Source organism: Etheostoma spectabile, chromosome 15, assembly GCF_008692095.1.
Source record: "Etheostoma spectabile isolate EspeVRDwgs_2016 chromosome 15, UIUC_Espe_1.0, whole genome shotgun sequence".
In the NCBI taxonomy this organism is placed as follows: Eukaryota; Metazoa; Chordata; class Actinopteri; order Perciformes; family Percidae; genus Etheostoma; species Etheostoma spectabile.
In genome coordinates this window covers 31891329-31908117 of record NC_045747.1, presented here as the reverse complement: position 1 = coordinate 31908117, position 16789 = coordinate 31891329, and the positions used below count along the sequence as shown (strand labels likewise).

General features: G+C 44.0%; 1 protein-coding gene across 1 annotated transcript in view; it reads left to right on the top strand.

The window, feature by feature from the left end:
- The first annotated feature begins 2182 nt into the window (after window positions 1-2182).
- Window positions 2183-16789, top strand: part of LOC116702995 (phenylethanolamine N-methyltransferase) — a 22706-nt gene continuing 8099 nt past the window's right edge. The window contains exon 1 of the mRNA XM_032537565.1: window positions 2183-2223. The gene's annotated coding sequence lies outside the window, so the exon portion shown is untranslated. The remainder of the gene's footprint in view (window positions 2224-16789) is intronic.

The window sequence follows — 16789 nt, the reverse complement described above, 5'->3', positions numbered from 1 at the left end:
TACCTGTTTTATTGTGTGTGTTACTGTGTGTTTGTTTTGCTTCTTTTTTGTAGTAAATGTGCTGTAAAAAGGGAATTTCCCCGCTGTGGGATGAATAAAGTCCCATTATCTAACTAATCTAATCTCATCTAATCTATCTAATCTAATCTATCTAAGCTTTAAAACGTTTTTTTAGGTGTTCTACCATAAGCTCATTTCATTGCAGTATAATTGACGGCTGATGATATTTCCCACGTTGATGTAGTGATTCATTATGTATATCTTAGACATGTGGTTAACACCGCCCTGTCCACTGGGACGGTGTTAACAGTGGAGAGACTGTGTTAAAATCCTTTTGCACATGTACATATTAATAAAACCATTAAATAAATGTTTTCAGCAGGTGACAGATTGAAGGTTCAAACAAAGAAAATAGTAATCAAAAATATCTGAAAAATCTACTTGAGTACAGCACGAAGTATTTGTATTAGTGTTACTTCCCTCTCTGTCCTCGTTCACACTATGACAGCTCGTGATCGTCCCTCGGAGGTTTAGACATTACGGCGAAGATCCAAATCTTCAGAGACATTACTGTGTCTTTGACTTCTGGACCACGCTGTTGAACGTAACTAACCGGAGACACTCGACTGTCCTGCTGTTCTCACAGACACATTTACTAACCGCAGGAGTGGCCTGATCTGTGTTCCCAAAACCTTTTCACATTGAGGACCTTCAGCGTACACCAATAAGACCCGGACCCATCGTTAGGATGTAGCTTTTAGATGTTAATTACAAAAGTGTAGGGAAACAATGAGCAAAATAGTCCTTCATTGTGTCTTGTGTACTTTTGTTTTTTTAGTCTTTTATTCTGCTTTTGCTGAGGACCCCCAGAGACCCCCCCCCCCTCAAGGACCCCACCATGAGAAAACACTGGTCGAGGACTCAGCAGCGGTGCGCCTCTGAGAAAATTAAATGAAGTTCTAGAACAAGTGTCTGCTTTTAGTTCATTTATTTACGCCAGGCCAAGGTTTGGACCACCTTCTCATTCAAACTTTGTTTGTAGAGTAAAGTTGAAGAATAACATGTGAGGCTGTTCCCTTGTTGGAGATCAAACTAAAACTAAGTGTTGCCTTTCCAGACGGCCTCATGCGAGACACCGTGTTCTAATGCTACCAGCTGCGGCCAAATGCTGAAGGATGGATGATCGGGGTGTGTCGTTTGGGCCTCGTTGATGGAGGATATATATCGTTCATCATTAGCAGAGTAACATAGTAATTAAGGTGTTCTTCAGTAGCCAGAGTACTTTAACCATGTTCAGTGAATCTCAATTTTGATAATATTGATAACTGTGCAATTTCATTACTCCACACTGCTTATCATACTGTGTATTAAACCATATTTATCTTGTGACCTTACCCTCTCCACCACTTATTTTATTCCATGTGTTCATTTCTTTTACCTACATGTACGCGTTGGTCTGGAAAGAGATTCTCCTCCGTTGTACATGTACACAGTGACAAAAAAAGGCATTTTTCTATTCTATCTCAAAGCAGCCTGTTGCGTTTGTTAATAGACACAAACACTATCTGTGTGTGGATGGTGCTGTTTGACCTCTCGTGTTATGTATCTTTGGAAGTCGCAAGCGCACAACCACCCGTAGATCCTTCGTTCTCTCGACTATCATCTTATTTTTTTGTCAAATTTCCTTAATTTGTCAAATTCATAATAGTCAAATGCAGCTTCTCTTTGCACACTGTACGACCACCTCTTACTTTGTAATCATCAACTATTGCCTGTCACATTAGAAACCTTTCCTTCCCTTGCTACTACTCGCAATCTCCCCTCTCCGCCACTCAACATCATTAAAGTAAAATGGTGACATGGAGACCAATTGTTTACATGTAAAAGGCCCTTAGATGACTGTGGAGGATCTAGGTTGGGGATAGACCTGAAAGCCATGTGAGGAGTCCATCAGTAGTCTAGTGTTGGAAGTAGCCCCCCTGATCTGATGTCTCAGCACCTCAGGGCAGGAACACAAACAGAACAAATCAGAAATCAGCCTCGCTTTTATTTCGCCGGTATGAAAACATACAGGAATTGATTCAGGTTGGAGCAAGCCCGTACGTCGTTGGACTGCACGCTGGCCAAAAACAGAATCGCTATATCTGCCATGAACTCAGGAGGCTCGGAGCGAGCCGCTGCTCCTTGCGTTGAAAGGAGCCAGTTGAGGTGGTTCGGGATCTGGTAGGGATGCCTCCTGGGGGGGGGGTCCTCGGGAGGTGGCCCAGGCACGTCCAGCTGGGGATGCCCCAGGGAGCCAGGCAGGAGGGCTCCTGGAGGAGCCGCGAAGACACAGGACACACCCAGATATCTACAGGTACATAAGACATGCTCCTAAGGCTGACCCCTAAACAGGGACCGGAACAACAGGAGGCTGTGAAGAACAGGGAGCAGAGAATGGAGTGGCGGTACAGGGCAGCCTGCTACGGGATTTGATATCGGAGCGTATCTGCGAATACTACAGTCCAGCATAAGTGACTTTTGAAAGAAAGGACGGCCTTGAACACTTGGAAACTGGCATGCCTACACAGAGCTTTCACTGAAGGTAGGGAGACGGGGTGATGGGCCTGTAACTTCATTCCAAAACAGTTTATGTTAAAAAGCTTTTAAAATTGGTTGCACACATTGCATGATTATGGTGATAATCTCTTATGTTGCTTTTGTATATTCAGGTCATTGGTGCAATAATAATGTGTATGTGATTCAACACTGATCTCTGTCAGATATTCTGCATTTTTGGAGGACAACACTTTGTTTCTTATCCGTTATTCTTACTCATTTTTGAAACTGCAAAAAGTCGGTGAATATACCTATTGAGATATAGATTTAAGCTGGGTCTCTACACTGTTCAACCCCAAAGATCTTTGTTTTTCTAAAACTCAAGATTTACGACATACCAAACATGTTCGGCCTGAATTAAAGGTTAGCTGTATCAAGTCAATAAAGTATTTATTTTGAATTTGGTGCCATCCAAATGTGATCTGGATTGAAGTTCTTTGTTCAGAAATCTGATATAATCTCAGCAGACTGGAGCACAAGTGATCCAATACAGTATGTACACTGTCTGGAGTCATAGAGTGTAAAGGACTTTATTATTTTTTTAACTTTATGAAATGTTGTGTGAGATTAATGAAGTATAATAATGACAAAGTGTGATTGGAGAAAGATGCTACTACCAGTATACTTTTGAACTTTCACGTAAAACATTTGCATGTTCTTTCTCTCTCCTTTTTGTAATCTTTATATATCCAACACTCTTCCTCAATTATTTTCATTACCTTAACATTAGGAGATAGTTAAGTCATGACATAACTCTGTTAAGATTCTGAATATGAAGCTGCATATTAATCCGGTGTTTTGGTAAGAACAGTGGCTCTTTCTCAGAGTGCGGTCTTCTCCGTCTCTTACATATCCACAGGCGATGTGCGTGGTGAGCTGCTGGTGGACGTGGTTCGGGTCCAGCTTGTACACGGTGATGAGGGCTGTGAGGTTTTCAACAATGTGCTCCTCAAGATTTCCTGGAGGTCAACAGACAGCGCTGGGAGAGCTGGCTCCAGGAGGGGGGGGGGCTGCAGCAGGGACTGGACCCCATTCACTGCAGCAACGTCTGAAGCTGGAGGGACGACCGTACGAGATCGATCCCTAACTCGGTATCACTCATCACGAATGACCCAATGATTAACGTATTGTCATCGGAAATAATGCAATATTTTAAATGAGTTGGTCATCTTCTTTAAGGGTTAAAAGATCTCACGTTTATTCTGGACCTCTTTTTGACAATGAGTATCCTTGTACTTAGATTGTGTCATAAACCAGTAAGTTATGACCACATTTTGATTTCTGACTGGTGCTACAAAATTCCATGGCAAAGTTGCTAAGATATTTCCATCAGGACCAAGTGGTGGACGCTGAGTGCACCGACAGACCTTCACTGTTCTCCCTAGAGCTATATGCCCATAGACACGGCAACTAAATCCACTCATGCAACACAGAGTTCTTCTGAGTCAGCCACACAGTATGAATTACATAACTAGTGCAGAGAGATTATGTGTTCCTATTACAACAGCTGTTTGTCTAATTTGGTGATCCTGGTCTCTAACAGGTCTCGGCCATGGACAGGAAGGATGCCAGGCTACTGTCAGGTCATCGTGGACATAGTCCACATTGATGTCATGCCTCAGCCTCTGGCTGGACGTCCTTCCTTCGCCGGGGCCGACGTCTCGTGTTCGCTTACTGTCTGGAGAGTGCAGCCCGGACCTGGCTGCCTTCACAGGCCTGGGCCAATCGGGAGGCTCCTGCGGGGGGCCACCTTCCTGTTCATCGGGACCTGGGAATGACTACTACATGGCGGGGCCTGGGTGAAGTCCTACGTCCCGTATGCGGCGCCAGGTCTGGTGCTGTCGGAAGGAGATGGCGGCTACACCGTGATCAGGCTGAAGGTTTCCTAGAGTGCCTCACGACATGTGCTGTGTTCTGCTGCTCCATTCCGGAGCGACGTTTTTGTTAAGGCCAATAAAGGAGTAACGTGAGAACAGAGGATAGATGGTTATTAGTATGAGTGTAAATGATAAGTTTTCAGCATGAAAATATTTTGGCCGAGGTAACGCAAGGTGTGCAATGATAAAATGATGCTAATGTTTTGTGTGGAAGGGAGGTCGCTTTGCGTTATGATCACCAAGCATTTAATTGTTTTCAAACCTGACTCTTAAGAGAAAAATGCAAAGACAAAACTCATGTTATATGAGATGTGTCACTTCCTGTCCTTGGTCCAGGATTGTTTTTAGAATGTAATTCCACATTGTCCATGGCAGGTCATCAACACAGTAAACTACAGCATCCAGAATGCAACGCTTCCATTTTGATGATAAGTTGCCAAGTTGTTTTGTACTTTGGATAATATAAATGAAGATGATCAAAACAATTGGAAGCAGTATAATTTGTATACAGCTAAAAAATTGCATTATTTTAAAGGTAATGAGTTTATCATGGCAGGCACGAGGGTCGTTTGGTGCATTTTGCAGAGAAAATTGGTTTTATTTACAAACAATTATTTTTTCAAAAAACAGAAAATCCTGGGACCATAAAAGAGGTCAACTAAGCAGACCTTCAGTCAGGTAACATAACCGAGAAGACCTCCCAACACTGAGCAGACCTCCCCCAGGACTGGACATGGAGAAAAGCTGATCTGGTGGCTGATAGGGCCATTCTGACACAAAGGGGTAACAAACACAATAAAGAGCCAAACCATGCTAACTGTCAACCAATAGAACACAATGCTCCTCTATGAAGGATAGGTATAAATATCATTAACATAAGTAACTAGCAAGAAAAGACACAACTCGAAAATTAATGCTCTGCCCCCATAGATATGGGGAAACATGTGCAGTCCAATATCCCTTCTCCATTTAAACAGCTTTGAAGCAGTTGGAGGCCCCTTTTGCCCTCAGCATTCGACCAGCAGTAGCTCTCCCCGGTACTGGCATCTCACAAAGAAAGGTATCATTTCACAGGATGTAACTTACAGATATAATGAACCTGAAATAGCCAAATTGACAAAGAATTAATATGTCTATCCCAAAAGAAACTAGTCAAATAACAAAAAATCTGTTGTAGAACTAAATGTGTCCAGGTATTTATTGTGTATAATGTGTTATGTGCTCAACAAAAAACAAGAGTTATCACACCGTGAGTTGTTTGCCATCACACACCAAAATGTACAGTTGTCTAGATGTCGTCAAGATTCACACAGATAACGAAACTGATGTGGCACCTTGTGAAATGATGCCTTGTCAGAGGGATTGGAGTTAACACTTTAGTTGCAGCCAAGATGTTGTCAAGACATACGACAGCATTAATTCATTTACCAAGCACCTTTCCAGAGAGTACCAAGTACACTGAGCTGTTGAGGCCTTCTCTTCGACACTTCCCAACAGCTACTGAACCCACAGTGGTGGACTACGGTACACAAACACTAGAGGAAACCTAGTCTGATCCCTTCTGAGGGTTTTAAACTCTTTAAGTGATAGTGCAGCCTGGTTGTGGGCAAAATGTATCTGGTCCAAATGTAGCACTAATGATGTAACAAGAACTGTAAGTGGGTTAAAGAACTTGTGGAAACATCTGTCGACTACTTTACAAAATTCATGTTTTCATCAGTGTTCATATAAGGAGTACCAGTGACGTGAATGTGTGCTACCACTAAATGGACGTTTGAAAGTGCCAAACAAATCGTTTGATGACATAAGCCACTACTTTGAATATGAATACACACTATCAGAAGGATTGCACCTTGTCAGCCAAAGGAAATATTTATTGGTCAGGGAGATAATGTACAGAAACCGGGACAAAGAAGCAGGGTTTTGGCACCAGACTCTTGTCAGTATGTAGCATGACTTGAACAATCAAATGTATTTTAGTAGTGACCAATGCACAGTGTCTACTTATGATGAGACAAAAATGCCTCTGAGCTCCAAAACTAAAATCCATAAAATGGGTACTGTTTACTTCACTCTTACAGAAATTTTACACAGGATTGCAAGTTCATCCCTAGCTCAATCCCTGGTTAGTTCATTCAATCGACAGGAGCATGGGGCTTGGAAGCTACTAAGCCCCTTCTTGAACGACATCAGACACCTAACCCTGGTGTTGAAATTTAATGGGACAAACTCTAAAGCTGTGGTCGAAAACACTTTCAATTTGACAGCAGATAATTTGGCAATATATTCATGTGCGGCTATGTGGAACGTTTCTGAACCACAGATGTGCCAGTTTGTGATTGATAAGCGGAAAAAAACAAGTGGCAACATGTAAGTTCTGCCATCCCGCCTCACTGGTGTTAAAGGGAACTCTGTGTTTGAACAGTCTGGCATATTTCCATGTAAAAAATGCAGTGTGGGACATAATGCCTGAGTACTGAGGGTGTGCTTCCTTTGAAGTGAAGCGTTGCTGCACTTTATTTATGAAGCGAAGCTTTTCACGTTAGAGGCAACGTAATCACAGGATTGCTGTTTTGATATGGGTTGCATGAATGAGAAAACAAAGTGCCATTATCCATTGGACTTCTGAAATGTGTCAGCAAACGGCCTCCAATGTGGCTGTCTATGCTGGTTTTACCTTCCCCTAGTTAACTGGACTGGGTTGAGTAAACCAATATTGTTCCTAGTACTGGCCACAGTGTGTGTGAAGACTCCAGCTCAGGGACTGGAAGGTGATTGGTTCTGGGCTTTGTGACAATTACAAGCTAGGCATCATCGTGGGGCTGGACGTAGGCGTTAACTGTGCTTCAGGGCGAGGGGTAAGTGCTTACAAAGGATTTCATGTATATAACTACATAAGTGTGTGGAATTACTCATAATGCAAAGAACACACACCACACAGACTGAGGAGTATTTGTCTGGTGAGTATCAAGATGATGCATCAAGCACCAGCCCGTAGTTCATGGCCGTCCGAGGGATCTTCAAGGGTCGAGTACCCTAGTGGGTCAAGATAGCTGGTGTGGTCATGGATTCACTGGAGAGAGGATCATTGCCTCCTACAGGTGACCAAGGGCTGGAAACAACACTTATATCTTTTACTAGAGTAGGAATATCTCGTAAAACACAAAATATTCGTACAAAGTTAGTCTGCATTTACAATTACATAGGTCATAAGAATAGAATACATATACATTTGTTGTCACAGTTATACCGCTTTATTTTAAATGTCATTAACCAAAAAGAAACTTAAATATAACCATCATTCCAAACCTTTGAATGTGGTGTAGGTGTGGGTGTAGCGGACTGTCCTCCACTATCTCCACTATTCTCCACTTTGTGGATCTGAAAACATCTACAGGAAGGCATTGAGGGGAACTCCACCCTGGCGCTGGTCTTCCGAGGGCTCCCAAGTGGCTCTGGGATAAACTTCCTCCACACTCTGCCCCGACCGTGCTCCACCAGGACTTGAAGCCCCAAAACGTGCTGTGACGACGCTCTCATGCCAAGGTGAGTCCCAGGCTTTGAGGGGAGGCCAGGCCTCGTGTTACTTTATACTTTTACAATAGTTTGCTCATGTTTCAGGCTCCATTAGTCGTGGAGATTGAATGGAGCGCGAAAACATATTGTGAACCAAAAGATGCAGACATGGTTTCCTTACATGTTGCAGCTTGATAATATGCAGTAGTAAATATTGGCGATGGGAAACCTTTTAAGATAGACTGTATTCTCGTTTTGGATCAAATGCCTTTGAATGGGAGAGTAGGGCGCTCTATGATAGCATCAACATGAGCGAGCTTGTTCAAAGTATCACCAGGGTCTCTACACACGAGATGATTCAGCATCACCAGGGTCTTACACATGGACTCAGCATCACCGGGTCTCTACACATGGACGCAGCTCATCAAGGGTCTCTACCAACGTAACTTTTTATCACCGGTTTCTTATCACAGGTCTGTACACATGGAAGCTCAGAAACTCACCAGGGTCTTATCCAGGACTCAGCATCACCAGGGTCTCTACACATGAACCTAGTTCCATTGGTCTAGATCCAGTGAGGGTGGAGTACAGACGATGTCATCCGGACACATTATCTGCAAAAAACGCTATCTCGCTCACTCCACCTGCAACCCCTCCCCCCACGTCTCAATCGTGATGATCCTGGAATATCACAAACAGATTGTGAAAAGGATCAATCCAAGACGCTAGCAAAGCTCGTTATATACATACATGATTGGATTGCCCCCACCCTTTACTCCTGCAGCCCCTCCACAGTACTCACGGGAGATCTGGTCAAACTTCTTCTCCAAATCACAACAGCACATGTTGACCAAGTGAGCATTGTTTTCTCAATCTGAGAATACTAAGACCTTGAGACCAAAGCTCCCCGCTGCGCGTTCAGAAATGGAAGCTTTGAACATTGCCCACTTAGGTCAATGCCCGAGAGTTGTCATAATTAGCTTTCTAGCACACTCATTTTGGCGATGGGTTGAATATAAGGACGCTCATAATATCAAAATGTAAACATTAAAGCTTATTACAACAGTAGAAACATTCATTAAGACTCCTTACATGGTCATAGCTGGTTTCATGTCTGTCTTCTGCCACACCGTTTCAATGAAAGAACGTTCTGTGCCTCCTTCCTCTCTTTAATTGTCTCTCTTGCATCTTACAGATTTTGGCCTGCCCGGATTCTTGCAGCGTCACGCGGTTTCCAAGGACGAGTGGACCAGTAGGAGGGACGCTATCATACATGCCACAGCAGTCTTTTAATGCATCGTACGAACCTATAAGATCCTGTGATATCTACCGGTATGAGTAGCATCGAACCAGCACTCTCAATAAGTGATTAATTTATCATAATTAAATAATAACTGAGACGGATCACTCCAGCTGCCATGCTAACACATGTTCAGTATTGACAGGAAAGTCTAAATGTCAGTCGACTTATTCCCTTTAACAGGAGAGGGATTGTTTTCAGGTAGGAGGGTATCTAATAGGACTTCATGCACAGATTTCCTATATGACATTAATATCACTTCTCACATGATCATTAATTTAACAGATGCGACACAATCAGCCAGCACCAACCAGGTGTGGATTTTGTTATGATTGGAATAATGCCTTACAGAAACTGCTCTCTGTCTGTCTTCGTTATGGGATACTCCTTTGGTCCATCGCCACAGGGAACACAACCTATGGGAGTACTTGATGGTGGTGCTTTAGCAGTCCCTCCTTGGGCCTGTTTGCCAACGAAAGTAGAATAAAGATATCCAGGATAAAGGAATGACAAAAGCGCAGTTGTATTATGGTCGAATTCTTTCTTCCAATGAGATCAAGACCGCAAATACTAAGTTACGGCATCCCAAAAGTAAAAGCGTCCCCCGCTGGATGTTATACACGGCGGAGCTGCACTGGTTGACGGAGATGAAAAGACTGATGGAAGATAGCTGGGATCCAGGAAACCTGACAAGGCCTCAGCCCTTGTTGTGAGGAAAACGTCATTCACCTCTGATGCAGTGGAAATTAACACAGAAAAACGTCTGTGATGCTTCGGGCTCTCACGTTAGTCTCTTCCTGAATGTTGTGTACAACAGAGTGTACAACTAAGACAGAACAGCTTGTTCCGATGCAGCAAAGATGAACTAAAAAGCTGTCTAGGAAGTGCTGGGAGAAACTGGTGAGGAACAAAATCTCTTCATTAACACTATCCCGCGAGACAGTTTATATTTCAGACAAAATGCAGAAAAACAACACAATGGTCTACAGAAATGTGTTCTTAACCCCCTTACCACTTTTTTACGAAGAGTCCTACATTTCACTAATTTTCTTATCTGTGATTTCTAGACAAATATATGAACCGTCAAGAAGCACCTCACACACTTGTGAGCCAATGCACAGTTGCTTCAAAAATCGGTTAGTGCTGAGTTTAATTGTACAGTTCATTACAATATTAATTGTACAGTAATGTATTTCTGATCAATTTCGTGATCAGAACACCACAGCGTTGGTAACTCGTCCTCGGCAGAGCAAGATGTGTCATACATTTCATCCCCATGTCCGTGCTTCACACTTTTGTTATACGCTCCCATCGTTAAATGGAAAAAAGAACATTTAAAATACATTAATAAACACTCCAAGGCCAGTTAAGATTCTAACATATTTCGTATTTCTGGCTGGTTGGTAGCAAGTGTGTTGAACACCAGGCCTTGTTTGTGGTTATCGGGCATTCTGCTTTTACTAAGTAACTTGTCTCCAGTTGTACTTTACTTACGTACTTACTTCCGTACTTCCTCACCAATGCCATGTACAATCATCTGCAACTCCAACAACCATCTCTGAAGGCGGGTTCTCCACTTCCCAGGAGAAGCCCACGGAGGGTCATGTCGTTAAAGGGTATTTACAGAGCGTTTCTTATGCTCAATAGGAACAACTGGCACGTGGGATTACATCAATCCTAAGAACAGCAGGAAGTTGGTCATTCTGTTTAAGAACCGTCATGAATCAACTAGACTTTTAGGGACTTTGTTTTTTGCGTCATTTACGAAAATTCGACGAGATTCAGTGCATGAGGCCATGGTTTTTCAGCTTTAACGTCTCTTCTCTTTTTCCCGAAGCAACACGGAGGAAAGGCTGCACAGGATAAGAAGTTCAGTAGGGAATCCAGTGCTAAGGCTGCAGGTCTGTATTTATAGAATACTGTTGTCCTTGGTCCCGACCTTTGACTGTCTGACACAAGTTTAATGATTAATCATCTGGCTTGTGACATATTCTGACAGACACGCCGCACACTTGAGGCTGTACAAAAGGAAGATATGGCAAACTCGTTCACGGACGCTTGCCAAAATTATAGAGGTGCTCTGGGGGTTGACCGTTGCAGGGACAGTCACACTATGTTCTTGGATCAGCCAGCATGAAGGACATCTATTTTCGATGGTGCTGGTCGTTTCCGGATGGGACAGCGTCGTAAACTTCATTACCATAAAGATAAATCAAATGCACTTCTGCATGGAAAGCGTGATTGGGAGGAAAACGGCATCCTGATCTAACTAGCGTAGTTCTGTTCTGGCAGAGCTGTAAACTGCTCACATCTGATGGGGGGTGGGTCAGGGGGGTGGGGGGGAAGAATCTGGACAGACTGGTAAGCCCAAAAGGGAGCGCGGGTAAATTGGGAACAAAAGTCTGGGGGAGGCCCTGTCCGACCGAATTTCCAACATCACAGGCCGGAGCAGTTTCGGGTATCCCTGTGGAGGTGGGGGCATGAACATGAGTGGAGAATGTTCAACGTGTCCATCAATGAAGCTGTGGTTTAGGGTTTCGGTACCTGAAGGGGCGGTAAACCATGAAACCTGGGACCCCGGTGGTCAGGAAAGCCGCGGGAGGCAACTGCAAGGTACCGAGAGGCTGCAGCCTCGCCGGACAGAGGCCAAGACAGAGGTGTGGGAGAAGGTTGGAGAAGGACATTGGTCGGCACCAAGGTGCTTCGGGAAGACGTTAACAACCTCGGAGCGGGGAAAGGGGGACTCATAAAGATGTTTACAGTCAAGGATGGACGCTCGTGCCTCACTGAGGAGGTAATTAGAGCGGTGGAAGGGACCTTTCGAGAACACCTAATCAGCTGACACGTTCTCGTGGTGTGGTGGAGGCAGAGTGGAAGGATGATGGGGGAGAGTGCTACATGGTGGAGGTCAGTGTTTAGTCAAACAACTCCACAGTGGCAAAGCCGCGGATTGATGAATCTGTACAGAAATGCTGCAAGCTCTGTGGTGTTCAACGGGCTGTCTTGGTTGACACCGTAGGCAGGGTGGTGAGAGGTTGGCCGTGTGGTGGGTGGGGATTCTCATCGCTGCTGTTGCAGATGATGTGGTCCTGATGGATTCATAGCTGTGCCCTTCAGCACTCACTGGATGGTTGGCAGCGAGTGGGAGCGGCAGGGCAGAGGATCAGACCTCTAAACTGAGGCCAGGGTTCTCAGAGGGAAACCATGACGGGCTTTCTTCAGGTAGAAGTGAGTCTTTACCCAAGGAAGGAATTTTAAAATCATTGGGGTTGTTTCGCGAGTGAGGGGACCATGGAAGCGGGGATTACGGAGAATCAGAGCCAGGGGGGGTATTACCATCAATATCCTACTGTTTTGCAAAAGAGAGCGAGCCAGAGCAAAAGCTCTCGATCCAGTGAGTGTTGGTTCCGCCCTCACCTATGGCATGACCGAAAGAATGAAGACAGGTACAAGCAGCCTGAAATGGGTTTCTCCGGGGGGGTGGTGGCGTCTCCCTTAGCGATCGGTGCGTGAGAAGCTCAGTTAATCCGAGAGGAGCTCGGAGTAGTAGAGCGCTGTCTTCGCGTCCCAAGGAGCCAGTTGAGGTGGTCGGGCAGCTAGTAAGGAGCCTCCTGGGGGGGGCTCTGGAGGTGTCCAGGACGCCCGATGGGAGGAGCCTTGGGGAAGACCACAGGAATAGTGGAGAATTATATCTCAACATGGCCGGGAACACTCAACGATCCCCCAGGTCTGAGCTGGTTGCATGTGGCGGGGAGGACAAGGAAGTTGGGGCATTGTGGGTCGCTCCCCCCACAAACCGAAAAGAAGAGAAGATGGATGGATCTCCAGTTTGAGTAACAAAAAAGGAAATTGGATTTGGTTATCTTTGCTTTCAAAGTCCAACACGAATTACTGTAACATACTGTACGTTATAAACAACAAAGCATCAGGTCATGCGATGAAAGACCAACCGCTGAGTTGGTCCTAGAAGGGAATTCAGCTGTGAGGGATATATTTGCCATAACTTCATCAGCTGTTTCTCGCATTTACAGGAAAATGGAACAAATGTAAAATGAGGGGCTATCTTCGGCCACATGTCAAACTCAGGCTTCAAAACATCAGTCCCCCATATGTCTGTTTGCAGGTGTGTGAATCGGCCCGACCTGTGTGTAATGTTTAAAAGAACGGGACGTGAAACAAAAATTTATCCTCTGGATTAACAACATATGACTCTTCTGCTTCTGTGGAGGGGATCCAACAGCCCCGAGAGACTGTGAAGCTGCTTGTGTGGACACTGTAGGTATGGAAATACAAAGACTCAAATCTGCAGGCCTCTAATTGTCCTTCAGCTGAAGAACCTTCTTTTTCGTTAGAGGAGAGAATAGGCCTGGTTAGGAAACAGAAAAGTTTTTTAGAAATCATAAATATACATTCATATTGTAGTCCTGTTAGGCGCATGCTCTAGAGATAGTTATCGGTCCAGCTGTTCCCGTCTCATCTCAATAATAAGATCATATCTCGTTTGACTGTATCTCCAGGGATCCACCATCCTTGAGTGTTCCTCTGGCCATACCAAGCAGGTTTAACTTTTAGATTGAAGTAAAAAACAGCTTCATAATTGGTAAAACAAGTTTTGGCCTTTGAACTGAACACAGACTGCTGGGTGAAAAAAAATTCGCAAGTTCTCGTCGAGGAAAGTAGATGAGTTCAAGTGGACAGATCCTTGGTGACGTTTTTTTTACAAACTTTGAGGTTTTTAATGGAAATGGTGAGAAGGAATGTATCCGCGCTAGTTCAATGAGTTTATCAGTGGGGGAGGACATATGAAAACCAGAGCAGATCAGGAGTCTGTCTCTATTTCTAATGATTTCCCATTCTCTTAGCTAAACGTGGCCATTTACCAAGATGAGTCTCTCTCCGACAACTGAGGACTCTGCATCAGGTTACAGCAGTTAGGGACTCATGTTGGATAGAAAATCATTGACTGTGTTTCATATGCAGTTGACGAGGCCGTGATCTGATGAGATGTACGGGTTAGTTTTCACGAAATACAAAGTGAGTTATTTATCAGTAGAACCTTATGACTATATGCTTAATCATCAAACCTTGATATAAATGATCAACACACAAAGCAGACTGAACATTTAGATGTGTCTGGCGAATCAGGCGGCTGTTGCTGCGCCTCGGTGTGTAAATGTGTGTATCTGATGGAGGTGGTGTATCGATGAGAGGTGTGTGTATCTGATGAGCAGTGGGTGGTGTATCTGATGAGAAGGTGTGTGCGTATATGCGGAGCAGGTTTGTGTACTGCGCAACTTGTACGGCAGCATCGGCCACGTGTGGTTGAATAGGTCATGGACTACGAAACTACGGGGGTCGTGAAAGCAGGATGGGTTTTTCAATCCAAAAAAATGTGTCCATTTCCTCAGAAATAGAAAAACCGAACTGGAGTTTTCTAAGAACTGAACGTTTTTAAAAATTATAAATCCATGATTTTAAGCGACAGGAGATGTCGTTTTTAAACTGTTGTGATAGTAATTTAATAATACGTATTGTGGCCATTAATAAGTATGGTCTCAAAAACTCTCATGGGGGTCGAAGGGGCAAGTCCAGGTCCGATGGGATTGGGGGGGCGGTTCTGAGGCCACTGTGCTGTCAAGTTGGCAGACAACTCAACACAGAGACCTGATCAACACATGGATCAATAGTGGTTTGTTATTGGACAGAGGAGATGCTGCTGGTTCTCATTGGTCAGTGGTCAGTGGTGAGGACGAATCAGAGCAGAGGACGCTGCCACCAGCTGCTCTACTTCTATCAGTCCACTAGATGGCCTCATGGAGCTGTTTGGAGGATTTTACTGCTTCATGGGAATCAGAGCTGGATGTCACTTTGAGTGGCGGCCATCTTTGATCCTGATAGGGATGTTTTGCAGTTTTTAGGGGAGTGTTATCTCAGTGTGTGTGTCTCAGTGTGTGTGTCTCAGTGTGTGTGTTTCAGTGTGTGTGTCTCAGTGTGTGTGTCTCAGTGTGTGTCTCAGTGTGTGTGTGTTCCAGTGTGTGTGTCTCAGTGCGTGTGTTTCAGTGTGTGTCTCAGTGTGTGTGTTTCAGTGTGTGTGTTTCAGTGTGTGTGTTTAAGTGTGTGTGTCTCAGTGTGTGTGTCTCAGTGTGTGTGTTTAAGTGTGTGTGTCTCAATGTGTGTGTTTGAGTGTGAGTGTTTTAGTGTGTGTGTCTCAGTGTGTGTGTCTCAGTGTGTGTGTTTAAGTGTGTGTGACTCAGTGTGTGTGACTCAGTGTGTGTCTCAGTGTGTGTGTCTCAGTGTGTGTGTCTCAGTGTGTGTGACTCAGTGAGGATTGTTCTGAGCCTGTTTTGAGATGTGTGTGATGTGTGTGTTGTGCAGCTGATGTGGCCTGTGTGGTTCAGGTGTCTGTTGTAGAGCAGACTGCAGTTAGAGGTTTCCACCTGTGGCTTCAGATGGGCCCACTGTCATTTAGCAAATTGAAAAAAAAAAAGAATAAAACCAAACGAATAAAAGAAACAATCAGAAATCAGCTGGGACTGTGACCACTGGAGGTATGTCTACTATTTTTAGTCTGAATCATTTGCAGGTTCCATTAGTAGAAGAAAGCTCAGAGACATCGCTGTTCCGCTTGGGATTGTGGGTAGTGGATTTCTTCTCCATGACATCATGAATAAAACTTCAAAATTAAGTTCATACCGATTTGTGGCTTCTACTGGAGCATAATCTCCGTCAGAGATGGCAAAAGTACTCAAGTAGAAGTACAGATAATTGTGTTAAAAAATACTCTGGTAAAAGTAGAAGTACTGATTTAAATTCTTTACTCAAGTAGAAGTAACAAAGTACAGGCTTGGAAATGTACTTAAAGTATAAAGTAAAAGTATCCTTAGAATGACAAAGCTCTCTGAACCAGACCGATGTTACTAGAGAGACGCTGAGGGACTACAGTGGACATGGAGAAAAGACTCTTTATTATTTATTCTTTATTATTTATTCTCTATATGCCATTGGCTATATGTTAAATGGCTAAATATGTCTGCTAATAGGCCTAAAACATGTATAAAACATATAAAACATATATCTTATTTATATTGCCAGAGACTGGGACTCCAGGTTAATAAGATTCTGACCGAGTAGCTAGATATGAATTCAGTTGTGTTATCTACGTCTCCCTCAGACACACCTTCCAGAGGCTCACAGCCTCACACAACACAAGCCTTTCAGAATAAAAGCACTAAATAACATAAAGTTTTTCTATACAGGAATGACCACAGTACAGAATCCTGAAAAAGTTGTGGCTAGAAAGGGAGTCAAGCAAGTGGGTGCAGTCCCCTCTGCACAACGGGGGACACTAATTACACTTGCCTGTACAGTGAAGGCCTTGGGAAAGTCCATCCAACCAATGTCCATCCTTCCTTTACCAGCAAGGGACCTCCTGGAGCAGATGGATCTGGGTGGATGCAAGGGGAGGACTTCTTGGTCTTCCTCAAGCACTTCCAGACTC